Genomic DNA, 18235 nt, shown 5'->3' with positions numbered 1-18235 from the left:
GATTGCATTTTCCAGTCCTATCAATAAATTGCAGTCTACCACCAGTTTTATCTATGACTGAGCCTATGTGCTTGTGAAGACACCTAGTGAAATAACACCTCTGATCAGTGGCCACATACCAAATAGTGTGATATCTGTATGGACATCACGCAGGTTTAGCCAACACTGCCATTTGAATATGTCTTGTATTGTGTGCTATTAATAAAGTACTAATACACTAAAACCATGGTGTATAAAATGTTAGTTAAACCCTACATCCCACAAGGAAAAGTATCTACAGTCTGTGCTCATTACATTTCATATCCCTACAAAGTGCTACACCCACATATTTGTATGAGTTGGCCAATCCCAACTGTGACTCATCGATGTTACAGGCATAGGATACTACATTTTTTAAATTTGTGAAATGCAGTATTTTATGTTTCTGAACATTTAAAGGAAGTTGCCAGTCTCTGCAGCACCTTCAAACCAGACCGAGATCTGACTGAATATTTACCCAGCTTCTTCAACACTTCATTATGGATAACTGCATCATCTGCAAAACGCCTGAGGTTACTTAGTTTAATCTTGTCTTTGCAGTTCATATGGGAGCAATATGTAGGAGACAGTAGTATATTCCTAGATTCCTCACTAAATAATGGTTTTTGCAAATTTGTAAGTAGGCTTTCATGGGATAGTTGACATCAATCTTCAGATATCTGACAGTTCATTTTTTCACTATATCTGTGGCTCTCTTCAAATCCATGTTGTCCTTCTTTGTATACTTTCAATATTCTCTGTTAGACTTACTTGATATGGGTGCAACATATGTGAACAATATTCAAGGAAGGCTTGCATGAGAGTTTTGTAAGCAATTGTCATTGTAAACTGACTTCATTTCCTCAGTATCTTACCAGTGTACCACAGTCTATTACTGCATTGCGTATAGTAGAGTGTATGTAATCATTCCATTTCATATTTCCACAAATTTTTACACCCAGGTATTTGATCAGTTGAAAGAATGCCAATATCAGAGGCAGTTAACAAGCTATGTTGTGGGATGTCAGTATTATTCTGCAGCACATTTTCTCAACGATTTTTGAAAACATCATAATAAATGAAATTTCTATGAAATGGAAAATGATTTTCTTATCTCCACTGTTATATAGATCTATCATCCTTGCTTACTCAAGGCAGTAAGGAAATATTCCGTGTGTCACTGAAAAATGACAAATATGAATCAGTGAAGATGTTTTCATGTCAGCACAAGAATTTCAGTACTCTCCTAGAAACACCATCATAACCATAAAAATTACCACTTCTTAGTGACTTAATGATTTTTGTTGTCTTCTTAGGGGTTGCATTTTTCAAACTAATTTCTCCTGATGGCATAAATACAGACTGCCAAAGTAAATCTAATACAAGTTATAGAATCTGCCGTAGACATGTTATTAAAGTCTTATTGCAATCTAGTGATTCTCGTTTATTTATTTATTTATTTATATCTAAAAACAAAGATGATGTGACTTACCAAATGAAAGTGCTGGCAGGTCGACAGACACACAAACAAACACAAACATACACACAAAATTCAAGCTTTCGCAACAAACTGTTGCCTCATCAGGAAAGAGGGAAGGAGAGGGAAAGACGAAAGGATGTGGGTTTTAAGGGAGAGGGTGTCTGCTTGTGTCTGTATATGTGTGGATGGATATGTGTGTGTGCGCGAGTGTATACCCATCCTTTTTTCCCCCTAAGGTAAGTCTTTCGGCTCCCAGGATTGGAATGACTCCTTACCCTCTCCCTTAAAACCCACATCCTTTCGTCTTTCCCTCTCCTTCCCTCTTTCCTGATGAGGCAACAGTTTGTTGCGAAAGCTTGAATTTTGTGTGTATGTTTGTGTTTGTTTGTGTGTCTGTCGACCTGCCAGCACTTTCATTTGGTAAGTCACATCATCTTTGTTTTTAGATATATTTTTCCTACGTAGAATGTTTCCCTCTATTATAACCATATTTATTTATTTATCCGTTTGTAGAAAATTTAAATTGTATCAATGTTGTCAACGCATAAATACAGACAGAGGTTCATAAACATATGTGATTACACACATTAATAGATACATACATTTCTTGCCTTACTGAGTTACCCATTTGGGCATTGTATTTCACTGTTGTATTGAACACATTGTAAAATGCCTCATAAAAGCAGTAATTAATCATTAGCATGGTTGTCAATCCTTTATGGTATAAAGACACTTTTCTAACAAATAATTTTTAGGATATTCCTGAAGACTGGTATTTCACTTTTATTTTTGATATCTTGTGGTGGTTTATTGCATAGGTTAATTCCATTATATAGCACACTATTTTGAGTTTTTGTTTTATTTTCTCTATTGAGATGCAAGTGGTAGCTGAATCTGGTTTCATGTTCATATAGAGACCTGTTCATTGGGTATTGCTCAGTGCCTTTTTTTAATGTAGATCACTGTTCGCAAAATGTACTCATGTGGAACAGTCAAGATTCTGAATATTGGTATATATGGGGGGAGATGATGGAAATGTAAACTGATTCATAATTGCTTGAATAATTGAAAAAAATTTGATTGGAAAGAATATTTGAAAGAAATTGGAAGGTAATTTATGAATCTGTACACAATCCTGGGTGCCTTTATATGGTACCAATATCAACAGACCCTCAATATCAATACATTCAAGGTCAGTATCAATAATTTGCATTACGTACTGCTTCACGTTTATTCCATTGCACATAGTCTTGATTATAACAATGCCAAAGCAGGATCACTCCTCCACTGCTCACCCAAATTCCTCTTGTCTGCTCAGAACCTCCTGATGCAGGATCTCGGCAGTGGGTGAAATGATGAACAGACAGGAACGCACATCTCACATGTGCGAATTAATTTTACCTTTTTATCAAGTTTTTGTAACACTTTTAATGTACTGTTGAGATACAAATTTTTTAACAATGTTACGATGGATCCAAACATACATCCACATGCTTCCACTTACAGAAACAAGCAGGTGAAGATACAGGAATTAATAAATTAAGGAGCATATTTATTCTTTTGTTTCATGCAGATCTATCAAAACATTATCCTTTCCATGAAACAACTCATTAATTTACCTTTGGTGTTGTGTATATCCCATTCAGTTTACATTTAGCTTACATGTATAAAAAGAAAAGAACGAAAAGAAAATAATATGATTCAACACAAATGCCCCTCACTGTGCACTGACGTCATATGGAAGTGCACAGTGTTGAGCTTATTTCCCATTTTGGGGGTTGATAATTCAGGCTGGTATTGGAACAGCCTTTATTTTCAGCCATTGGAGTTATTCTGAATGCTTATCAATTTATAGGGGCATGTCATCTTCTTTTAACACGTATGTAAATAAGTTTTCTCTCCTAACAAAGTGCTGGGTGTAACTGCATAGTCCCATTGCTGTCAGTCAGTATCTGCTCAGTGTTTAGCTTGCAAAGTATGCACGCACAGTGCAGCATCCGTTATCATCACAGTTTGCACTCACATGTTCAGTACAAGTTCAGAGTGTTCATGTCATGTGTTTACAGTAGCTTTCACTACACCAATTCATGAAGCTCATGTTTAGTGGTGTGATCCTTTGTTAAATCTTCGATGTGGTGACAATTGGTTTCCATATCACCGGTCCGAGGAATTTGTTTCACCTTGTCGCTCTCATTTATTCAATGGGGAGACCAGCCAAACTTCTGACATCTGTCGACTATGTAAGTTCCTTGCTGCTTTTACAATGTTGTCGAGCACAGAAAATTCACGTTACATGAAGTATTGCTATTTTTAATTTATCATGAACACACTCACATATTGTTTTATCACATGCACACTTAACACTCTGCAGCCAGACTTCATAAGTTTTTGTGCTTTGTTTTTGAGTATCTTTCATACAGTTGCATTACATAAAGTTTCTGTAGTGGCCTTTCCACATACTATACAAGTAATATAATAAAATGCAAATACAATTACAAAATACACTTATCCTATTCATTTGCTGACATGCCATTATCATCGCTTATGTACGTTATACTGTAATAAATTCTCTCCTCTCTTTATATATAGTGTCACTGCTTATCATTTTGTTTTCATTTTTGGTACATTATTCAATTCCAGTTATACGAGTTCACATTTTACTCTCATTTGGTAATACATTCTTCATATTACACTCATACAATAATAGATTCTGTTTTCATCTATGGCATAAATTGATATACATTTCTTTTCAGTTTACAGTGTTCTCTTGTGGGAACATATTTATCACTTCAAAAGAATCAAAGAAATAAACAATAGTCGCTACAATAGATACTACGCACAAGTCAGATAACCATGGCCTCGCCTCTCTAGCATTCTTCAGGAAGGATCTACACACTACAGGGTTGAGGAAATTCCATGGAAAGGCATTTATGTGCTCAGTTACATCTCATTGATAGATTTAACTGTGATCCCAAGAACAAAACAGTTTGTTGTTTATAAAAACAACTCAAATCTGATGATACCAATCATATCCAATACTTATTCAGTGTTTAAAAGGGCAGTTCAATATTTACTTGTTGTGTTCATTGTATGAAGGATAACCATTCCATGTGCTGAGGTATACAAAGGTGCATCATCAATATGATATGATATGTATAATGATTGTAAAACAATGTTTACATAAGCAACAAATGTACATAAAAATTTCAATGTAATTCAAGTGTTTGACACTTTCATGGGTAGTCAACACTCACAGTAGTTAGGTTTCAACCCCTTGATTATTTAGTAGTACTCAACCTTAGTTCAGCATCAAGATATGTGATATACTCTAACTGTTTTCTTCTTCACATACTTCCACACTATCACATTCATACCTTTCATAAACTTACAACTACATTTACTTGCATTTAACAAGTTCATTTATTTGGTTACAACTGGGCTACGCACAAGGCGAAGCATGATATTCAGAGTATGGTCATCCCTAGACACATAAAAGTAAAATTCTTCCCTGTTACAACTACTCATTTTATCATTTACACATTTGACATATATAGGAAAAAACACAAACAAAAATTTTCCTTATCAACTAACAACATAAATTCTGGAATGTGACTTTCCAGCATCCTAAAACTAATTTAGAGGGTATACAGCCATTCTTCAATATATAAACATTCTCAAGTCTTTGTGTGGGTAAAGGCCCTTGTCTTTACCCTTGTTTGTGTGTACCAATCTGTATGCTCCTGGGTAGGGGATTTTAGTAATTATGTGTGGTCCAGTGTATAGTAGTTGCCACTTATGGTTCAGTTTCCCAATTTTTGTGGTTTTGGGATGTGTTCTAAGTAACACCTATTGTTCTATACAAAATTGTGTTGTAGGTTTCAGCTTTCCATCTATATTTAGCCAAGGTTTCAAGATGATTACGGCTTGTCGTATTTTATCCCCCATTGATAATTCTGGTATCGGTATCTCGGGCAAAGGTTTCTCCCATTCGTCTACTTGTTTGTTATTGAACATCAGCTCATTTGGTGTAAATTCAGTTGATATATGGGGAAAGGTTGCTAATAACTTGAAAGAAAGGAGTGACATATTAAATCCACTTAGTATGTTTACACGGTGTATAGGTCCTCACAAATCTGTTGAATTCTTTCTATGGAGGACGCTTCTGGATGAAATTGGATACTAGAATGTATTTGATTTGATTTGATTTGAATCTACAAACTCTTTCCATTTACATCCAACAAAATATGAGGCATTATCTGTTAACATGACTTCTGGTTTTTCTACTCTTGGAAAATAATCCTCTTTGATTTGTCTTATAATTGAACTGGCTACAGTGTTTTGTACAGCATACAGTTTTATATATTTGGTGAAAATATCATATAGACCTACTATATACTTTATTCCCCTCTTACCTCTGGGATAGGGTCCAGCCACATCCAATGATACAGTTTCTAGAGGTTTTTTTTTAGCCATAATGGGATGTATTTCCATCTGTTTGGAGATGTGAGAATGTTTTGCTTTCTGGCAGGCAATAAACTTTCTTACCACCTGTAGTACTTCTAAAGTTTGGGAAATAACAGTATTTATCCATTTTTTCAGTGCATTTTGCAGTGCCATAATGTCCCTAAGTATTGTGTGTGTATAAGATAAAATCATCTATACGTTCCTCTGGCAAACACATGCACCATTGTTCTTGTTTGCGATGGTTCCTATGGAATAGATCACCTTTGTGAATTGTGAAAAATCTTTTCAACATTTTGCATAAGTTTTGTTCTTAACTTACTCCAGTGTGTGTGTTCCTGCTGTAATTGCTCCTTGTGTTTACACACGTGGACATAGTATTGTCGGAGTGTTTTGTCTCCCTTCATCATAGCTCTAATTTCACCTTCCTGCTCTAGTAGATCCTTAAATTCCTCTAAGCCTTTTGGTAATCAAGAAGGAACATCAGCTATTACGTTTTGGGTTCCTTTTATTTACACTCTCTCAAAATTGAATTCTTGTAGATACATACACAACCTGGCTATCCATCAGTGCAGCAATTCACAAGTTAACAAAAATGATAGGGACTGATGGTCACAGTATTCCAGCTTTTTAAAGGACCAAATTACAGCCAAACCTCCAACTCCATAACTGAATATGAATGTTCAGCTTTGGTTAAGGTGTGGCTGGTGAAGCTAATTATTTAAGGGATGAGTTTTCCTTCTTCTTCTAGCATTTGAAAAAGGGTGCACCCAGACCTTGAGAAGACATGTTAGTGCATAAAGAAAAATTCTTCCTCATGCCTGGTTGAGATAAGATACTAGCATTTAATAAGGCTTGCTTGATGTTCTCAAAATCGGTTTGAAATTGTTTGTCCCATAACAAGGTCTATTTTTCCACAGAAGAATGAGTAAAGCATCAGAGTTCATAAGTTGGTTAGGGATGAATTTCCTGAAAAATGAGACTAGGCCTAAGTATACGTTTAATTGCCACTTGTTTTGAGGAACAGCACAGTTCCTAATGGCATCACATTTGTTAGAATCTGGCAGTATGCTTTCCGAAGAGATATGTGTTCTAAAAATTTTATCTTTTCTTGTATGAAATTAGATTTCTTGAGATTTGCTGTTACTCCATGTTTGGAAAAGTGGCTCAATACTTGTTTAGTTAATCTTAAGTGTTCTACCCAAGTGGGTGTGATGACTAAATGGTCATCTACATATACCACTACCTTAGTCAAAAGTTTAGGTCCTAGCACATTGTCCAGTGCAGAGATAAATACACCTGCACTTATGTTCAATCGAAATGAAATACTTGAAATTTGGAGCTCCTGCCCCACATACAAAGGTGGTATACTTCTGACTTTCTTCTCATAGTTTTATTTGCCAATAAGAGGACAGGAGATTAACTGTAGTAAGAAATTTAGCATCATCGAATTTCATAACCTGCCCCTCGAAATTGTCTGGATGTGTTCAAACTGGTACTATAATCTTATTAATGTTATGTGTGACGAGGATCAAGTGCACCCTGCCATCTGGCTTACTCACAGCCAAATCAGGACTTCAATAAGGGGAAAATGATGGTTGTATTATGCCCCATTCAAGCATCCTGTTAATCTCTTTTCTTACTGCTTCCCACTTCGTCCATGGATTAGGGTATGAAGTAGAACAAAACGTTTTGTTAGGATATACTTCTATTTTGTACACAAAATCCTAAATGATACCTGGTCTCTTTTCAAATACATGTATACAAACAAGTGTCAGTTACCTAAGTTCTTTGCTGTTCTTGAGACAAGCACTTTGATTCACTTACCTTTGTGTATATTGTGTTGATGTTTACCTGTTCTGCTGCTGACTGTCGTTATTGCATGTGTTGACAAACATAACTATGGGATTTACCAATTGAACCTCAAAGTTGTGACCAACTTCAGATTTACATCTATCAATACTTCCCCTGATTAGGTCTATTGCAAATAACTGGTTGTTTACAGTGGAATAACAGTGGCCCTTTCATATATCAATTTCTACTTGGTATGTCCTAAATGTGTCCATGCCAATTAAACAATCAACTATTAATTTCTCTGCTATCAAATATTTACATTGTACAGAAAACTATCCTAATTGTCGGGAATTAAAGCTTGTATTTTGACTCCTTTTGATTTCTGACCAGTGGCAGTTTGTACGTTGCAATTTTGCGCTGGCAGTGTGGGTACACAACCACATTTCTTCAATTCTTGAAACAATCCCTGTGACATCAGATTTGTCGCAGTATCTGTGTAAAGCCTAATAGGTACATCATGGTCAAATATTTACCTTGGCCTCTATGAAGTGTACCCTCATTACTTTGATACAGATCATCTTTCACATCACCATCTTGATCGTATCTGATAAAGCAAGTGTCGATTGAGCTCATACCCCGACTCTCCTCCAAGATCACAGAACAGGGGCCTACTGTGACTGGTTCAAGTCTCTGGGTTACATGTAACTTCTACTATATGAACTGTTGATGTTCAATTACGCCCATTAGTATCCTGTGAGGCTCTCAATTGAAATTCTCCATGGCTTTGCATGTTATTTGGCGTATGTGCTTTACTTTGCCGGGCGAATTCTGCTGTCTGTGGATTATTCAGCTGTCTGGTATTGTTTTGTGTTCACCAAGCAATCAGCTAATTATTGCCAATAGCTTGTGTGTGTACATATTGTAAGGCTGTCCATACTCTACTTGCCTGTTGTAGTTGCATTTGTTAAATTTTTGCCCATTTTTTTAATATGCAGCCTTGAATTTACAGCTTTAGCCATTGCCATTGTGATTACCATTACCGTTACCATAGCTCTGTGTGGAGTAAGGTTGCCATCTGTGTTGTACTACGAATCCATTGTTCACTTGTTGGTCTGTAAATCTCTGTGGCTCTACCTGCATATTAATAGGCGTGGATTGTACTGGTCTCTCTTTGTATATCAAATCTATTGAGTCCAGTACAGATAGAAAGTATTCGGGGTCGTGTTCTGGAATGGTAATGAGTTTTTCCCTTATGTGGGCAGGAAGGCAGCTCTTTAAGATTTTCAGCAGATCCACTTCAGATACTGGGTTCGTCCACTATCTGGTTTTACTAAAATATTTTTTTCAAAATAACCCCTTAAGCTTCCATGTTTGCTATTTAATGGGGCTGTATTGAATACTTGATGTCTGAGCCTCTCTTGTATGGCCTCAGACCAATAGTTATCCAGAAAGGCTCTCTTAAACTGTTCATAGCAGTGGCAATGTTCTGCCATGTCCATAGCTTGTAGCAGAATGTCACCCTGTGTGTATCCAACAACAAATCTAATTTTCTGGGCTTCGATCCAAGTATGAGGTAAAACAATTCGAAATGCTCTGATAAAGACCACAAGGTTTGTTCTTTTTCCTTCGGAGGTAAATACCAGAAATTGTCAATGTCTAAGTAATCCTCCATCTGCAAGTAATGTTGACAAATATGCCACGCTGTCAGTGACAGGTGTGTTTGTGTTTGCTTATGGTGTAGCGCATAACAATTGTGCTTGCTTGACCAGTACAGCCTCCAGCAAGTGTTTTTGCATTCTGTGACCTTCACTATTTTCCTTCTATGGGCTAGCCATGTATTATGTGTAACCAGTGAAAGTATCTAACTTCTCTAAAAGTATGGGTTTGTTTTCTGTCAAACGCTGTTTTGGAATGTCAGAAGTTTTAGCAATACTGCCTCATAACCTTTCCTCTGCTTCCTTTAAACCTGAATCTATTTTAGCTAGTAATTGACTTCCTTTCTCTTTTAGAGCTTCTTGTACTGTACCTACATAAATTTTGTTCTCTGACACTACCATTTCAGCAAGGGTGCTGTCCTCATCCAACATCCCAGCTTCAGCTTTTCCAGTTATTTCCTTTACATCTGCAGAGATCTTATCTTTCTGTTTTTTGGCAAATTTTGACTCTAAACTTAACTGGTCCACTCTGAGACTTAACTTTTGTACTTCTGTAGGTAAATTTTTGCACACGTCTTGCAGCTCGCTGACTGTGTTTGTCACATTTTTTACCAAAACATCCATTTGGGATTGTATCTCCTGAATTTGGGAATATCCTTCACTGGGGTTTTGTAACCCACCTGCTAATTGTTCCTGTTTATTGTCTACAGATGACACTCTTTCCATTAACATAATTATATTGCAGGATATACTGGTAATTATTTCTTGTTTTAGTTGTTTACCTAGTTCTGTCAACTTCCTGTATAGTTCGTCAGATAATTCAGTGGATATAGTTTTGCTCACCTCAGTGAACTGTTGGCTAATAATGTTCTTGAAATCATTAAATGCCTGATTTTGCTGTGTAAACTGTTGTCCTATACCCTTAAATTGTTGTGTTACACTCTCCCGAAATTCCTGTTGTTTTGTAAACTGTTGTGTTAATAGTTGCATGAGTGGTATCAAATTGTGTGTCTCACTAGTATTTACAGGCAATGGCCTTACCGCAGTGGCTACACTGGTTCCTGTGAGATCACCGAAGTTAAGCGCTGTCGGGTGTGGTCAGCACTTGGATGGCGACCATCCAGGCCGCCACGCGCTGTTGCCATTTTTCGGGGTGCACTCAGCCTCGTGATGCCAATTGAGGAGCTACTCGACTGAATAGTAGCGGCTTTGGTTAAGAATACCATCTTATGACCAGGAGAGCGGTGTGCTGACCCCACGCCCTTCCTATCCGCATCCTCCACTGAGGATGACACGACAGTCAGATGGTCCCGGTAGGCCACTTGTGGCCTAAAGATGGAGTACTAGTATTTACATTGTTTTTATGAACTGTTTCCTGTTCTTGAACTCATGATGTTGCAAGTGAGTAATCAAAGGAATTTTCACTGTTGCGTGCTTCAGTTTCACTATTTGAAAAAATGTTTCCCTATGGAAACTGAGAAATAGCCTCATCAAGCATCATAAAAATGACATCATGATTAGTTATATTACCAGTGTCATCATTTTCTGATAGTGAGACACCAACCTTGTTGTTTTGGTTGTCATCGGCCAGTTCACAAGTTGGTGCATTACCTTCAACTGCTGCCAAGCTTGGATTTCCGACAGCTTGGCATATTGCAATTTTTAATGAATTTTCAACAACGGCCATTTCATTTGTCTCCATTGTGAATATTTTTCAACAAACTTATGAATAAATTTTTTTTCAATGATGAAATTTTGTCTGTATCAGTACTTTTCAATTAAATTAGGTTTATCTGCATATTCACTAATGAACCTGATTGTTACCTGACACAGTCTTATAGAACTTGAACGACTTATCTTGCACTTTAATGATGACTTTTTACAAATTTTCATCTTTTCTGTAGAAGTGCACTTTCCATAAAGGATATTAACTGGAAGGAAAATAGATTATCTACTGTCAGAGAGGTGGCACCAAGCACAGCCATATAAGCAAACAGCGCAGCAGCTTCCTACCTTTACCGCTGAAATCAGCATACCTGGCTCATCTCACTTATAGTCAGAATTTAATTTTAATTTGATCCTTTAATGTTTTTGTCATTCTCAATCTTGTGGGCATGTAACAAATACAATGAAAGTTTCATTAGTTTCTTGCAACAATAATGTGAATCATTTATCTCAATTTTTTTATCGCAACAATTTAAAGGTCTGTTCATATTTTGCTCGGCGCCATCCTGTCACAGTCACCATTGAATAGTGGTATACATGGGGGGAGATAATGGGAATGTAAACTGATTAATAATTGCTTGAATAAATGGAAAAAAAATTGATTTGAAATAATAGCTGAAAGAAATTGGAGGGTAATTTATGAATCTGTACGCAATCCTGTGTGGCTTTAACTGGTACCATTATCAACAGACCTTCAATATCAATACAATCAAGGTCAGTATTCATAATTTGCATTACATTCTACTTTACATTAATTCCATTGTGCGTAGTCTTGGTTATAACAATGCCAAAGCAGGATCGCTCCTCCGCTGCTCGCCCAAATTCCTCTCGTCTGCACCGAACCTCCTGATGCAGGATCTTGGTGGCAGGTGAAATGATGAACAGGCATGGATGCACATTTCACATACGTGAATTAATTTCACCTTTCTAATAAATTTTTATGACACTTTTAATGTATGGTTGAGATACACATTTTTTAACAACACTGCTACGACGGATCCAAGCATACATCTGCACGCTACCACTTACAGAAACAAATAGGTGAAGATACAGGAATTGATAAGTTGAAGAGTGTATTTCTGGCTTTGTTTCATGCAGATGTATCAAAACATTGCCACAAAAAGATGTATCAAAACATTCCCACAAAACAACTCATTAATTTACCTTTAGCATTGTGTATATTCCACTCAGTTTACATTTAGCTTACATGTATAAAAAGAAAAGAATGAAAAATAATTTTTTTCAACACAATTCCTGTACATTTATACAACTAAGTTCAGTGAGTTCTCTTGCTACTTTTTGTACAGCCCTTTTTTATAGTTTAAAGATTGTTTGTCTGTTCTGCTCATTTGTTCCACAGAACATTATCCCATGACTCATCACAGAATATGTTGTACTGGTGCATGAGCTACTACACACAGAGTTAACTATTCTAAACGCAAAGTATGCTGAAGCTATTCATTTCTGAATCACAGTAACATGCTCAGTCAATTTTAGTTGTGCGTCAACATACATCTCTAGAAATTTTGTCTGTGATACACATTCCATGAGCTCATTTTTCAGTTTTAAAGAGTTATTTTTGGGTTTCCTGCTTGTGTGGAAACTAATACTGCTGGTTTTTTTTACATTTAAAGTTAATTTGTTGTTATCTACCCATCTGCATACATGCATGCATTTTTTTCCGGTTTGTCCTTTATTACACTCTGTTTTTTAGGTATGAACGAAATCCCTTATTTTCTACCCCTCTTATACCTAGAGCTCCCAGTTTTCTTAACAAATTGTGTGGTCTACTGTACTTGAGGCTTTGCTGAAGTCAAGGAAAATAATCTCCTTTATCTAATGCTTTCAGAACAACACAAAATGGGCTATATGTGAACCCAAACTGTTCTTTTCCCCGGAAGATTGTATTTTGTTAGGTATTCCATGGGTCTAATTTTCATTACAGTAATTGCCTCTGGGAAACAAACTGTGCAATTGATTCATTTATGATGTGTGCTAAAGGGTCCCTGATGTTGTCTACACAGTCCTTCAGCAAGCATGTAGGCACTTCATCTACACTTGCTGAGATTTATATTTTAAGTTTGAGGTGGATGTTCAGGTCAGTTACACCAAACAACACCTTTTTAACAGTAGTTCATTTATTCACCTCTTTACACAAGCACAAGCAAGGCTTACAAAGAACTGCCTATGGCGGAAGAGAGCAAAGATAAAAGATAATGTTAGCTTAGCGTCCAAAGATGATGCTCGGAGTCTAGAGACAAATGTATATCAATGCTGGTGTCGACCTCATGGGTGCCACATAGCCCCCCCCCCCCCCTCCCTGCAGTATGGAGTACTCTTGAGAGGCCGGGGGAGGGGGGGGGGGTGACCAAGGCGTCGGCAGGGGTGGTCCGCAGGAGCCGGACCACGGTCAGCTTGACAGCATCTTCAGGGAGCTGCGTGGGTAGACGACGTGAAGGAACATTTGGCTACCAAGCCTGGAAGTCGTTGAAGCATGCCGGGCGTTGTACTGGGCGTGCAGGTTGTGCGGTGACAGGTAGGCCGGCAGTTTGCGAGTGGAACAGAGTGACAATGACGATGTCTCCGGTGGGTGTGGCAAACACATGAAGCACATCCAGGTCGACATCAGGCGAGAGGGGAACACATTTCACCAGGTGGCAGGGAGTGGTGGAGGTTGTGTCATGAGCACCAGATGAAAGGAAACACATGAAGAACAGTGTATCATCGCGTAGTATTATAGAGATGTCGTGGATTATGTCCGGGGGAACAGGCACAAACACCTTGAGTGAGGGCACGTTCTAGATGGGGGGTGTGAGAAACTTCGACAGGGCAAGGCAGGTGATGGAGGAGAGGTCGAAGGGGCCGGCGAAGGGCCGGGCAGCGAAGGCGTGATTGTAGGTAAGCTCAACATGGGGAGCATGGGGTCACTCAACGGAATGCGTGAGCTCGGAGTAGGGGGTAAGGTAAGAGGAGAGTTCGAAGATTGGGGCTGGAAGCCACTCAATTGAGTGTGTAAGTCTGACCTGGAGGGAGTGGTCAGAGCGTTGTGAGCCATGACAGTGAGTGGCGTGGTCGTGGCCTGAAGGGTGGTAGAAGAAGGCTCAACATGAGCAGGCTTAAGTCTGTTGATAGAGACTGTGATGGCTGAATCTTTCATCTGGATGTCATAGATGTTGGCTGAGCACCAGAGAAGTCAGTATGTGTGTGGAAGTAACAGTAGGGGTAATGTGGATGTGCATCCTGCAGAGAGCCCGTAGCCAAGGGGGAAGGACGAGGGTCTGTGCCTGCCGAAGAGTTGACTGCAGGAAGTTGTGATGCTGTCGGCGGTGCCGGTGAGTGGTTACCAGTGTCCAAATTAATGCGGTGTCCACAGCGTGCCGGGGGAGGGTGAAGCTGTTGGCGTTAGGTGGGTTCAGTTTGCCGGGTGTGAAGCTCACACTGTAGTGCAGAATGAGCTCGGTCAGTGGCATGGATAAGTACATCAGTTGCTTGATCTTCAAGGCAAGACATGTCAGTTTGGACAGAAAGAGGAAGTTTCTTGATCCAGATTGACAAGAGCATGTTATCGGGCATGGCCTGGTTGTTAACGAGGAGTCAGAGACGGTGCCACAGCTGTGATGGAGTCGAATCACTGAGTCGTTCCTCGTAGATGAGGTGCTGGACCTTCTTAGTTGACATCTGTGTAACATGTTCCAGTATCGTCCCCTTGACAGAAGCGTATATGTCTACCTGAGGAGGTGGGGTGACTAAATTATGAATCAAGTCAGCATGGTCGTGGAGATTATTCATGAGACAAATATACTGTGAGTGGCCATCAAGCGAATAATATTGAAAGATCTGCTTGACTAAGGTGAACCAGAATTCGGGGTTCTCGATGGAGAATGCACACAGTTTTGGTAGTTTCGCGAGTGGTGGCGGCCTGGGGGTGAAGTGCGGAAGCTGATGTGAGATCCAAAGCGTGGGCAGCAGTAGCATTCTCGAGCCTTCGCAGCGTGGTCGGGGAGCTTGATGGAGCTGTGAACTGGCCCTGCAGTAGAGTGAAGGTGGCACAGAGCACTGGGGCGTAGTAGTAGAACGTAGGGTGTCGTTAGGCCCACTAGACCACTTGTTGTTCATGTTGCAGGCTGATGTGCTGAAGCCGGAAGACACATATTGATGTGGGACAGAAGTAGCAGCAAGCTGGTCAGAAGCTGAGGTGAAAGGTCCGTGAGCCTGGCATAGCCGACCACGTGGCTGTAGTTATGTGGGGTTGCACGGAGTAGGGTGCTGAGAATTGTTGCTCTGGCAGTGGAAAGTTGTCCAATGAAACATTAATGGAGTTCGACACTGGTACCACACTGCATTGAGAGCCATAAGTAGTGGTGGCACGGTTGGTGGAGGTACGCACATGAGATGGCATGAACAAAGGCATCTGGTAATCAAAGTCATGTGTGTTCCTAACCTCACTTATTGTTGCAAGCTCGAAAATGTCCGGTGAAATCGGAGTAATCGTCGAGTGAGAGGCATTGTGTTGCAGTCCTGGCGGGTGTACATCGCCCGCAACATGATGCATGTCGGTCAAAAAATCCGGGGTTAGGCGTTGGGATGAAGTTATTGTTCAAAAGCTGTGTCAATGTAATACATGCGAAAATAACCAATGCGGAGGCCGCGGACACAGTAAAACAGCGAGAATGGAAGACGTTACATCACTTGGGGGTCACCAGTGAGGTGGATGTTTGGGTCAGTTACACCAAACAACACCTTTTTAACAGTAGTTCATTTATTCACCTCTTTACACAGGCAAGGCTTACAAAGAACTGTCTATGGCAGAAGGGAGCAAAGATAATCTTAGCTTAGCGTCCAAAGACGATGCTTAGAGTCTAGAGACAAACATATATTGATGCTGGTGTCGACCTCATCGGCGCCACAGGTTCTTAACAACATGGCTTATTTTTTTCTGAACTGTTGAGTTACAGCATCATAGTGCCTGGAACATAGTTCAGTGTTCATTCACGCTGTATATTGTCAAAATTGTGTTGTAGCTTGGTAGCTCTGTTGCTGAAATATTGCTTTCTATTTTTACCTGTTTGTGTTTTTTCTATGTGTCCCCTGTTTGGTGATTTACCAGGCTGCTTTTAGTTTGTTTTCTGCCTTTTCTATAATTTTATCATTTGAGACCTTTTTCATGTTACTAAAACTTTTCTATACATGTTTTTGTATTTTTGGTAGTACGATATTTTTGAAATGCAGACTCATTTTCGTTGTTTTTTGCGCTGCTGCGGTGTTTTAGTGTTACAGATGATTTCCTTATCCCATTGGCCACCCAGTTACTTTTGTTTTGTGTTTTAGTGACAGTAGTACTTTTTGGAACACTCCTTCAAACCTAAATTTAAATTTCAGTAGAAACTTTGAAAACTTCCTATTTGTAGTAGTCTCCATGTACTCTTCTTCCCATGTTTCATTGTTCATTTTCATGGTAAATTCAGCCCTTTTTTGCTTAGAGAAGATCCTTCTGTATATGAATACTTTAGTTCTGTTTTCTACATTTGTGTTTAATTTTAAGTGCTGGCTGTAATGATCTGATAGGCCCAGGTTACCCACAACAACATCACAATTTCCTTTCTCCAAGTTAGGTAGTATATGCTCCATGATTGACACTGAATGCTTGGTTACCCTTGTGGCTGTGTTAATCAATGGTCATATTCTATAGCTGTACACAATGTTCAAAAACATGTTGTAGAACCCATCTGGGTTCAATGAGTTGATGTTTAAATCTCCACAAATGAGAATTTCACCCTTAGGATTAGTAACCATGCCCAGTACTTGGAATAGTTTTGCTATGAATGTATCTATGTCACCACTGGGAGAATGGTAAATACATAGTATAGTTGGTTTTGGAACATGTGTGGCTTTTGTATCTACCTAGCTGATATTTCTACATGTTTTTCTTTGCTTAATGAAATAATGTCATTTCTAACCTTGTACATAATCCCTTCATTTACATATATACTTGATTCACTACATCTCAATGTATGTCGTATTATTCTAAGGAAGGATATTGTATTGCTACTACTTATCTTGAAAATGGCATCAGTGTCAAAGGGTGGCTTCCACTGCAACGTCTTGATAAAAATACAAGTGGACTGGGTTGTTTTTTTATATAGAACTGAAGATGAATGCAGTATTCTTGGTATTAGCACTCTTTATTTTTAGTTCACTCGCCACAAATTTCACAAATAATCTTTTAATGTAACTCAAAAACATTTCATATGCACTTGTTGAAGTTTAAAAAAAGACTAAAAGGCAGTATCTCATCAGTCTAAGAGCTTACAAAGTGATAGTACCCTGAAGTGATGAACTGAACTGACTGAACAGAAGTAACTAAGCAAAAGTGAGTGAATAGAAGTGACAAACTAAAAGTGACACATTTGGCACAAATTTTAAGGGATGAAACAGCTTCTAGAAAGACCTGGAAGGTGCATGATTTCTGCTTTTAATAATAGATACAGATTTAAATGAAATTAATATTTTTTATGAATGAAAAATCCTTGAAAATATAATACAAACAAAATATGTTCATATACTTATGAAAATAAATTAACTTATTTTCAAAATATGCCACAGGCATCATGCAAATTAAGTTTGTAAATTAATTACAGTTTATTGTAGGTGACATTTGTTATGAATGATAGTACATAAACTTCAAGAAGAAAAAATTAAAACAAGATCGTGTTTTGTACTTTATTGCGAAATGTATCTCATATCTGATGTTTCTAGCACAACATTACAACACAGAAACATGTAAAATTATTTTACGTAATGGACCGACTTTGAACAACAGAGAACTGAATTGACTAAAATGTTACAGAAAATAAAGTATCACAAGTTACTGTAATCTCAAGAAGTTATCATAATTCTTGGTTTGTTATAAAGTGTTTGGTTGTTTCTCGGCAGGTGGAATGTTTGCTGCAACTTTGACAAGTGGTCACTGCAATTGGTGGGCTACAGTTGCCAATTGCCTCTCAGTTTACAAAAATTAGTTTTTAGTGATCCTCATCAGTAATTAATAAAACTGCCTTAGTACATGAGTATGATAAAAAATTATTACATTTTTCCTGTCATC

This window comes from Schistocerca piceifrons, chromosome 2 (genome assembly GCF_021461385.2).
Source record: "Schistocerca piceifrons isolate TAMUIC-IGC-003096 chromosome 2, iqSchPice1.1, whole genome shotgun sequence".
NCBI lineage: Eukaryota > Metazoa > Arthropoda > Insecta > Orthoptera > Acrididae > Schistocerca > Schistocerca piceifrons.
This window is presented reverse-complemented; position numbering follows the sequence as displayed.